Source organism: Drosophila willistoni, assembly GCF_018902025.1.
Source record: "Drosophila willistoni isolate 14030-0811.24 chromosome XR unlocalized genomic scaffold, UCI_dwil_1.1 Seg143, whole genome shotgun sequence".
Taxonomy (NCBI): domain Eukaryota; kingdom Metazoa; phylum Arthropoda; class Insecta; order Diptera; family Drosophilidae; genus Drosophila; species Drosophila willistoni.
Window position 1 is genome coordinate 7,817,487 of NW_025814056.1, and position 7,230 is coordinate 7,824,716.

A 7,230-nucleotide genomic window follows, 5' to 3' on the forward strand; every position below is an offset into this window, starting at 1 on the left:
TGTGTGTGTGTGTCGACGTGTGTGAGTTTGGTGTGTGTCTATCGGGCGCAGTTCGTTTGTCGCTGCTATCTCCCTTTCTATCATTACATTTTTGTATGGACGTCGTGGGCGAGAGCTAACTTGTTGATGATTGATAGTAGAAGCAAAGCGAAATGACGACAACAACGACAGCAGCAACAACAACAACAACAACAACAACAACAAAAAAGTGGATACAAATTGTCCTTGAAAGTATTTCTCTCAGCATAAAAAAGAAAGGTACATCCATACGGCGAGGACTAAGACATACAAGAAAAAAAAAACCCTTTTGTGTGTAGGTGTGTAGGTATGTAGGTGTGAGAAAAAGGAATTTCAATCAGTAAATATGCAAGATATCCTGCACAAAAAAGAAAAAATTAAATGGGAAACACATCACTGTACAACGACAAAAGAGGAACACATAATGGAATTTGTGACAAAATGAAAAGAAAAAAAAAAAGAAAGAAAGCAAGAAAGAAAAGGCGTCAAGTGAGGGATGAACAAACGATAAAGATTCTCATAATAGGTGCGATGGGTTTCAGAATTGCCCATATTCCATGAGAACTAATCTCTATTAAAAGCAAGCAAATTGCAATGGGCAATTGAAAAGTTCTCACATACATAAGTGAAATATGTAATGAATAAAAGTATTTAGAAATTATAATAAAGCCCAACTACCGTACTAAAGAACACAGACACGACTTGAGTTTTAACAAAAATATAAATATATTTAAATAGCCTTGGAAAAAGTCCTTGAAGATTAAACATAAACCGTAATTTTAAAATCACAAATTGCAATTTTTTTAAGGAATTTAAAAGGTCATTCAAAAGAAAAGATATAAATTATTTTTATAGAACTTAGTTAAATACCTTTTAAAGGCATATTGCACTGGATTTAAATGTACATGGTTCGAGGGTATGAAACATTTCAACTAGTTTCTTGCTTTCTAGGCTTAAAAATATCGAAATTATAATTGTTCAATAGCCAATACAACAAAACTATTAAACCTTTTTCTCGCTCTTGCATATCTTCTGTGTATCGCTCTCTCGCTCTATCTATCTAGCTGTCTGACTGGCTGACAATCGTTGTCAATGTTATTCTCTTTCTTTCTCTGTCTTCGGACAACAAACCCGGCAGTTGATGACGATTCACGCACGTTTTTTATTTATTTTTATTTATTTTTGTTTGTTTGTTCGTTTTGTGTGTTTGTTTGTTTGTTCAAAGTGTCTGTAATGTCGTGTTAGGTTTATCCAATGGAATAACTTGATGTTGTGTCTGGTTTCTATTTATAGTTTAGGCAGGTTTATTTTTAGACAACAGATGCAGACAGACATGGGTTGCAGACAGACACAGATAGACAGATACAAAACAACTTTATATTGCAACTTTAACTGCAATTGCAACCTGCAACTTGTTGATTCACAAACACACACACACGAAGAGAGCGAGATAGCGAGAGAGAGGGAGAGAGAGAGAGAAAGAGAGATATGGCGCTGCTGACTGTTGATTGAATGAGAGTTGATCAAAAAGAGCGTGCAAGTTGCTGGGGTGTCTCACATGGCGGCTACGCGATATGTATATTTATTTTTTTTATTTTTATTTTTTTTTTTTTTTGTTACACAACTTAAAAATGTTAATTTCTTGATTACAACAATCATTTACACTCTCTATGGGTATCTGTCTCTCTCTCTCTCTCTCTCTGACTCTCTTTATCTAACACTTTTTCTCTCTCTGCCTCTGTTTATTTCTTTGGCTTTTCTCTCTTACTCATTCTCTATTTATTAAGGCACGCTTTTCACATTTCGTTAAATGTTTTATCACGTCTTACTTTTAGTTTATTTCTGTATTGCTCATATTTTAGAATTCTGAATCTATTTTTAGCTCCTCTCTCTCTCTCAGTCTTTTTCTCTGCCAATTGCAGTCTCTTGAGATACGCTCTCTCTCTCTCTCTCTCTACGATTCTATGTGTCTCAATTCTCTCTGTTTACTTTATAAATATTTAAATTGTTGTCACGTACTAAGTTCTTAATAGGTTACGTTATGTGTTTATTTAACTCATTTTGATTAGAAGTCGAGAAAATTTATACAAAGCAAAACACGCGCTACTATATATTACATATACATACATATACACATAAATATGTATAAAGACATTAGTATGTGTCTGTGTATATTATTATGTATATAAATGTTTGTATGTATAGTAATAGTTGTAGAATCCAAGAACCCGTTACAAAGTTCAACTTTTGCCATTCTTTAAAAAAGAACAAAAAACCACGCAGATGTTCATAAAATATCTTGAAATTTTTGTATTCCCCATCCCCATCCCCTTTAGGCATTATGTATGTATGTATGTACGTATGTATTTTGTATTTGTTTACTCAAGTGTAATTAAGCAACAGCCATTAACAAATAGAAACAAAAGCATATAACTAAGACAAACAAATGCAAATTCAAACGAAATAATTCAAATATTATAAATTTTATTTTATAACATTATATGTATGTATGTATATACATAACATACATATGTATGTATGTATGTACATACATTGTTTAAGACAAAAAATAACTGCAAGTCATTCATATTTCAATTTTCAAATTTTATCACTACTAAAACCAAAGCAAATTGTCTGAAACTAATTTAGTTAACTAAGCCACATTCTCCACAAGACCCCTTTTTCCACCTCTTTCTCTCTCTCTCTCTCTCTCTCTCAAACTCTCTTTGCAAATTTGACAACTTTAATAAAAAGACGATTTATGTCATTTGTCATCATAAGTTTAATTTCAGAATTGAAAATGAATTTAATTTGTGTAATGTTCACAATAGATTCATCTAGAGCTAAAATTTCTTATCACATATTTTGCATTTGTTCTACATTGAGTGATTTTTCAAATTGTTTTAACATAAATATCGCTTAGACCACATTTAGTATAGTTATTAATGATCTAACTGTTATAAATAGCCAACCAGAGTCCGGTTATAGTGTTTTATGCTTGGCTGTCGTTTCCGGTTTAAAAAAAAAAGAGAAAAAAAACCCCAAGAATTTCAAACCTTTCTAAAAACCTACATCAGCTGGATGCTTTGATGTTAAGTTTGATAAAAGTTTAAACTTTAAACTAATCGTTAAATAATAATATAAATACCTATCTATAAATATATAAATAGTTACCAAGATCTCATCGATCTAACTACAAATAAACCACAATAAAACTTAATACAATACATCCATTTACTTTTTTTCCTTCACTTCGAGAGTCTTTTTCTCTCGTCATCGGTTTTCTACCTTCCTTTATAACCTCCTCCCCCTCCACCTCCCCTCGCACTGTTTGACGACCAGTTTTGTCCATCCGTCTGTCTAGTATTTCCGTGCATTTATGCACATTCTACATACGCCTCATGAATAAATAATAACTGTTCTTTTGATTAATAATAATGTCATATACTCATATAGATATACATATATATGAACATATATACTTATATACAAATATAGCATAGCTCCATTAACACTAGCACACACACACACACACACACTGAGAAAGAGGGAGTGAGATAGACATTGGTATACATATTCATATATATCGTTTCCATATTACTAATCGCAATACTTTGTAACCCGCAATGGGGTTTGAGTTCTCTATTTTTAGAACAAAATAAAATGAACAACAAACAAACGCGAAAAAAAGAGAACAGAAATTTATTGTTTATATAAAAGTTATCTTTAAATTATCATTAATTTATCGTGCATAATAAAAAGTGCGGTTTTCTCTATGTGGTGTTCCTCTTGCTTCTCCTTCGCCTCCACCTCCTACTCCTCCTTCTCCTCCGCTGTGTATCGCTAAATGTTGCGGGATTATAAATAATAGATGGTTGATATCATATAAAAAGACCTACAACTTTTGTGGTGAAAGATTTAACAAAAAAAACTCCAACTAGAGGGCCGGACCCCCGTTTTGCTTTGACAAAGGCTTCGATTTGTTTCCCTCTTTTTTCGTAAGCCAATATTTTTGGCATTATTTTTCGACTAATATTTAAGATAATTTACCTAGTTTAATCAAATGCTTAATTTAGTAAATTTTATGAATTAAGCTATCTTGATAATTTAAAATTATAATTAATTATATTTTTTGGTTTGAATTCTTTATTTCAGATCTGTCCTTACTAAGACAATTGAATTGCGTGACTTGACCGTTGTATTGACCGTATGAAACATCATTAAGGTATGCGGACCCATTGGGTGGCAAGGCTTTAGCCGTCTTATCTAAGTGCCCATTATCCAATCGCCATTTTGTTAGGTGGGTTCGGCTATGATGCCGGCATATCTTCTGGAGACTTCCGGAATTGAATGGTAAGCCAAAATCTCTGCCAGAGTTTTGACTTCAGTTAGGGACGGCGGATATCTGATTTCACTATGCATGGATTGGCTTGAGGAACTTCAAGGCACCTATGGCACGTGCAAATTGGCTTTATTATGGCGTTATGCAGAAAAAGTTTGTTCTTGATCATTAAATGCGATCGATAACCAATAAGTATATCATAGTTTAAGATTAAGTTGTAATTGCTTTGCTCTTATTTAAGGTCACAAAGTGAGCCATTATGTATTTTAACCATTTAGGGACGCCGATGGGCAGATGTTCTATCTGAAATTGTAAACGTTTAACTATCATGATATTCTAGGCCATTTGTACATACAAATGGGTTCAATTGAGTTTTGGTTCGTTAACTGAAATTGATAACCCAATTCAGTTACACTTTACATTGAGGAAAGAAAATAATATACCCATATTTTGGGCAGAGTAGAAACAATGTACATACATTTGTGTAAATTACTATTGGAATTTGTATATATTGGTTCCTGGTTAATGGTTAACTGAAGGAGTGAGTGATTTCCACACCCTTCTCTATCGGTCTCTCCTCTCTCCCACTCTCTATCTCTATTTTGTTTTCAATAGCAAAGCTTTAAGACGAATATGTTTTGCCCTTGGCAAACCGAAGTTGCGTGTTAAATTTCTGCAAAATAGTTTTCTCAGCTTGCAAATAGTTTTTAGACAGACTCTTTCTTTTTTTTTTTTTGTGGTTTTTTTTTTCTTTGTTTTGAACAAAATTTCTTAAACTTATATCTTACAATAAAAGCGAAATGGAAAAGCGACCAAAAAGAAAGAAAGAAACCATTTATATACATATATTGGCAAAATGCCTGCGGATGGCTAAAAGGCAGGCAGGCAACAAACCAGCCAACCAACCAACGAAACTCTCATCGATTTTGAAGCCGTTGCTGAATCAGCCTTTGACGTTGAAATTTATTGAAATTATATTGTATAAGAAAGTCGAGCCGAATCAGGTTGTTGTTGTTGTTGTTGTTGTGTGTTCAATGCACAAAATAAAATTTTTTTTGCACATGTCGTTCATTTTTCATTTGTGATTAAATAAGCAATTAGCACATTTTGTGTAAATTGCAAGTCTCGAGTTAGTGTAAAATGTGTGAGCTATATATGTATATGTGTGTGTGTGTGTGTGCATGGTGAACAGTCATGTTAAGTGGAGAGCGGTGGAAGAAGTGGAAAGATTACTAAAGGATAGGGGTGCCAGTGCGGGTGGATGTTAAATTCCAAGTGGACGTAAAGGAGGAGGAGTCGGAGGAGGAGGAGGTTTAACTGTGTTGTATTCGACAATTAAATGAGAGTAGCAAGATCACGCGAATAATGATGAAACAGAATCGATGGGGAATGCGAATGGATCTGGCTATATTCGGGAGGAGGGGGCTGAGATGGCAGGGAGACTTGCTTTTTTGTGTGTGGGAGGAAAACAAAAACAAAAAAGACCGAAATCATTCATTACAAATTGTTTGTATCATTGATTTAGTATTTACATTTAGTAGCTGCATCATCAGTCACATTATGCGACGACGATCATTTAAATTTAAAAGTAATTTATCGAATTGTCGCCCTCTAAAAATAATGTCAATATGTTTAAGCTTAAACAAATTCAAATAATATGAAATTATGCAATAAACTTTCTGAAATCTCTCATTTAGAACACATTAAATTATAACAAATCTGTGTGTTTTTGTTTTCGCAAACTCTGTTGTTCTGTTTTGTTTTCTGTTTTTTAGGAAACAATAGTTTACAGTATTTAACTTATATAATTTTATGACATTTTAATAAACAATTTATTGTTTAAACCTTAAACTGATTTGGTGTACTTACACCATTTTTTGCATTTTTGTTTCTTAACAAAAACTTTAGGGTTTTGTATATATTAATTATTTAGCAATAGTTTAAATATTTTTAGCATAAATAATTTGGTTAACTTTTTGATCTAAAAGTGGTTCAATGTCTACTACTGTCTATTATTTCTCCTGCTCAAGTAAGAGATATCATTTTAAGTAATAGAATTTTAAATTTTAAATTTCCTGTGTTTTTTTTTTATGTTTTGTTTTTCTGAATATGAAAAACATACGTAAATTCAATATTTGTTCATATAAGTCAACAATTTCATGTTGTATTCCCTTTTTTATTTTTTTACAAATTTAATTTGAATTTTGTTTTTTCAGTTCTGTTCTGATAGCCTCCTTAATTATGCAAATGAGTTCAGCCAATTTATAAAGTCGAATAGCCGCTCACACATACAAACATAAATATACATATATTTCTTTGATTTGTAAATACATATGTATATATATATATGTATATATTTATATTTTTTTGCAAGTTTTGTTTTTTGTTTTTTTTGCATTAAAAATTCACACTTGTAACTCTCGATGTGAAGCCAAGCGCGCAAGTGCAACAAAATATTATTAATAATTATTAAATTCAACAAATTGTTCAGGGTGTGACAGAGAAAGAAATATACATATGTATATAGGGCTAGTCTTGGTAACAGCGTGTGGGCGAGGGGTGGAATATGGGCGATAGGGTGTGGGGTCGGCCTACTGCATATGTATGTATAAATACAAAAAGAAAAGTACAAAAAAATACTCACGCGATTTTTTGTTGTGGTTTGTATATGATATTTGTTGCTGTGCTTGTTGTTGTTATTGTTGCTCTTATTAAAAGTTTAATATTTTGTTTTGTTGTTATTGTTGTTGTTAATCGGTTGTATAATCGCCTTTTTGGAATTCTTTTTGCCGCTTTTTTTTTTGTATTATTTATTTCTTTATTTGCTGTTGTTACTTATTTTTTTTTTTTATGTTGTTGTTTTATTTTTT

The 7,230-nt window shown here is 32.1% G+C and overlaps 1 protein-coding gene across 1 annotated transcript in view; it reads right to left on the bottom strand.

The window, feature by feature from the left end:
* The window catches only part of LOC6645413 (receptor-type guanylate cyclase Gyc76C), a 30,055-nt gene extending 22,870 nt beyond the window's left edge, over positions 1-7,185 (bottom strand). The window contains exon 1 of the mRNA XM_002068210.4: positions 7,005-7,185. The gene's annotated coding sequence lies outside the window, so the exon portion shown is untranslated. The remainder of the gene's footprint in view (positions 1-7,004) is intronic.
* Between the last annotated feature and the right edge of the window lie 45 nt (positions 7,186-7,230).